The sequence below is a fragment of the Micromys minutus genome (assembly GCF_963924665.1).
Source record: "Micromys minutus genome assembly, chromosome: 29".
Classification (NCBI taxonomy): Eukaryota; Metazoa; Chordata; class Mammalia; order Rodentia; family Muridae; genus Micromys; species Micromys minutus.
Window position 1 is genome coordinate 11,537,273 of NC_137964.1, and position 3,739 is coordinate 11,541,011.

General features: G+C 44.4%; 1 protein-coding gene across 1 annotated transcript in view; it reads right to left on the reverse strand.

Annotated features, from left to right (window-relative positions):
* The window catches only part of GJC3 (gap junction protein gamma 3), a 10,887-nt gene extending 10,507 nt beyond the window's left edge, over window positions 1–380 (reverse strand). Inside the window, exon 1 of the mRNA XM_080941198.1 lies at window positions 364–380. The gene's annotated coding sequence lies outside the window, so the exon portion shown is untranslated. The remainder of the gene's footprint in view (window positions 1–363) is intronic.
* Window positions 381–3,739: the final 3,359 nt, after the last annotated feature.

Genomic DNA, 3,739 nt, shown 5'->3' on the forward strand with positions numbered 1-3,739 from the left:
CATACTTTTTTTGAGGGGAGTGAGGGAGCGTGGCATGTCAGAACTACATCAGCGGCTGAATCCATCCCAGAAAGTTAAGGAGAGGCAGAGAAAAGCAGCCATGAGGAAGGAGGAACTTGACAGAGCAAACCTAAACTCATCTCGCCCACATTCCTCTACCTGGCCCGGAAAGCATTCTGGATGCTTCTCTTCAAAGTCCAGCTATGAAGTAGCAAAACCAGCATCAGCAGAGACCCAGGATCCTGGACCGTGTCCCTGGCTTGTAGCTCTTACATCAATATCAAAGCTCTCTCTGTGTAATAATGAATGCATTCACCCACAGACACCTCTTCGGCCGCAGTTGCCCTCTGCCCGTGAATTTACCTGCACTTGCCTGGCAGCTCCAAGCAGAAGCATCAACCACAGAGGAAAGAAGCCAAAAGGAATCCTCACACTAGAGCCTGCAGGGTTTAGGAGCTGGTCATGGCCCTGCCTCCTGCAGCCACCCACCCTTTTCATTCCTGGCAAGCTTGCTGCAGCATAAAAGAATTCCAACTGAAGGACCAGGCGACCCTGCCCTCGAAGCACGATCTCTGGAGAGTGACAGTGGTGTGGGGGTCACGGGACGTGTTCTCTCAGTGAATGGAGGCTTTGAGATCATCTGAAAGGAAATGGGGGTTTATTTTGTCCGTTCTATTGGTTAATTGTCTTGGGATGATTGAGCTCACTGAGAAGCTGCCTCTGGAAGTAGGGCTGTACTCTCCCATTTCAGACCCAAACACGTTTGTCTCAGAGGATCGATCCTCTAAGGCCCCTTGTCTTAGGGATGAGCTGCCTCCCAGACTGTGACACCAAGGAAAGGGAACAGCAAACAGCCAAGGGATAAAAACATTGTATCCCTGAAAACAGCTAGAAGGAAAACAAGCTGTGAGAAGATGGAGCAGAAACTGTCGCCTGTGTCCTGCGTTGTTTGGCCCGTAATAAAAAAACTACCTGGAGTGGGAGAAGGGCAGGAAACGCAGCCTTGGGGAGCTCAGCAGAGGACAGGAAGCTCAGCTGAACTCAGCGGGGAACTCCAGCTGACTGCTCCGAATTCCCAGTCAGTTTCTCTTGGCTCTCCAGAGCATCCAAGTTGATGAGGCCTCCTCTGTCTGTCCTTTGTTATTTTCCCTCGTTTAGTTTTTCCTTTGGAGATAGTATTTTAATTACATTTTTGCCCTTCTTTTTCTCTTCCCCCCAACTGTCTCATACTCCCCTCCCTGATCTTCAAATTCCTGGATTGTTTTCTTTTTTAACCAATTGTTATCGCATGCCTCTGTGTGTGTGTGTGTGTGTGTGTGTGTGTGTGTGTGTGTGTGTGGTGTTAAATGGAACTACTGAGTCCATATAAAGTTATTTGTATGTATATTGTCAGGGTTGACCATTTGGCATCAAACAACCAATTGGAGCACTCTTTCCTGGGAACGACCACCCCTCCCACTCCCAGCTTTACCCAGTTGATGTTTTTTGTTTGTTTGTTTGTTTTCTTGTTTTTGTTTTTACTTAAAGGGTTCACTGGAGGGGACACCCTGCTCTGCCCAGGAATTTCTCTGTGGGAAACCCCGTCTGACTGCCTCTCCCTAGTTATTTCCTGCTAGATGTCTGTAAGCCCCAATAGAATGAGATCCATCTCTGTCAACCAATCACTCTTTATACATTCCTTTATTTTGCCTTGCGCTTAATAAACTCATTCAAAACTGAAAGTATAACAAACCATGTGCTTAATAGACTCACTCATTCAAAACAAAATACCCCAAAAATTAAGTTTATTCACATAAGAGTATCCCTGTGTGTGTTGGAAGGCATATTGCCGAGGATGTGAACAAGGTCTCCATCTTTGTGCCTGCCTGGGGGCTCTTTTCCTTCTGTTGGACTGCCTTTGTCCAGTCTCAATGTGATGCTTTCTGCTCTGTCTTATTTTATTTTGTCATGGTTGTTATCTCTGCCTCCCCAATACTGGGATTAAAAACAGGCTCAGGTCTTTTCTTTTTAAAGCATTCGTTTATTTTAGCCAGGTGTAGTGGCTCATGCCTTTAATCCCAGCACTCAGGAGATAGAGGCAGTTGAATCTCACCTAATCTACAGAGCCAGTTCCAGAACAGCCAGTACTACACAGAGAAATCTTTTCCCTAAATAAATAAATAAATAAATTTAATTCCAAAGATTTACTTATTTTGCTTTTTAATTGAAAAAAGAGCATACAATACACCCTGGTCACATATTCATTCCCTAACTCCTCTCCCCTCTCCTTTCTCTCTCTCTCTCTCTCTCTCTCTCTCTCTCTCTCTCTCTCTCTCTCTCTCTCTCTCTCTCTCTTTCTCTCTCAGAATAAAAACACAAAAGCACAGCCATAGGACAAAATGTTAAAAACAGGAATTTTGTTGGTCAATTACTTCCGAGTATGAGGTCTATCCTGAAGTATGGTTAATATAGTCAGTGAGACGCCATTAAAGAAAACTAATTTTTCTGTAGCTGACAGATTCTTAGGGGAATAAGCCCATGTGCACGCCCCCCTCTTGGGACTGGGACCCCACGTGGCTTGAGCTTGTGCAAGTTTCATGCCCAGGTTTTTTGCTTTGGTTGTGTTTGGGCACTTTGTTTTGTTTTTTATTTGTTTTTTGTTTTGGTTTGTTTCTTTATTTGTTTGTTGTGGTTTTTTAATGTGAGTTCTGGAGATCAACCCCTCAACACTCATGCTTGCAAGGCAAGAGGCCACCTTCCTAGCCTCCAACTTTGCTCCTGGAGTTTGGGCTGGCTTCACGCTCACAGAACTGACTCGCCTGCCTCTGCCTCCCAAGTACTGGTATTACAGGCCTGAGCCACCAGGCCTGGCTTGAGAATATCTTTGAATCACAAACATTTCCTAAATCTGGTGAGACTATATTGTCCCATACGTGCAAAATAAATATATAGTCAATTCTTATTGCAACTTGGTCAGACCCTTTGATGAATGCTCAAGAAATATCAATCATAAGTTCTGATTATGTTCATTGTCACTGGGGCAGCCATTCAGAGGAAGATACCCTGAGAAGTAATGTCATTGCACTACATTCTCTCAAAGGTGCATGCATACATGCGCACATGTGTAAATGAGCACCAGGTGTTAGCTCACGCTGACATGTCACTCATGTCTTCCATTGCTCACCGTCTCTTTGAATGGCCACAGACTGAGAAGGATAAACTATAGACTGATTTCATTGCTGTATCCGTATTTATTTCTCCATCTCCTGTAGGATTGGCTGTTTTTCCCTATAATAAGTAATGTTAGTGAGTTTAAAGTAACTAAGTCTTGATGACTGTAAATTGCACGGGTGGAAAGGAGAGAACTGACTGCTGAAAGTTGTTCTCTGAGCACTCACAGGTATACACACACACACACACACACACACACACACTCATGAATGAATGAATGAATGAATGAGAAGAAAGTTTAAGTCAAGTGTGTTCTTGTACATAATCCCAGAATTTGGAAAGTATAGGCAGGAAGCAGTCAAAAACAAAAAGAAGGGGAGGAAAAGAAAGGACAGGAGGGGAGGGGAGGGGAGGGGAGAAGGAAAGGGAAGGAGGGAGAGGAAAGATGAGGCGGGAAGGGCAAAGAAATCACAAGGAAGTGGGGAGTTTGATGAGGAACTGGTTGTAAGATGTATTTACTATATACCAGTCTAAGCAGTCACAAATGTGACCTCATTTGACCCTCACTCCAAGCCTAGAAAGTGGTCCT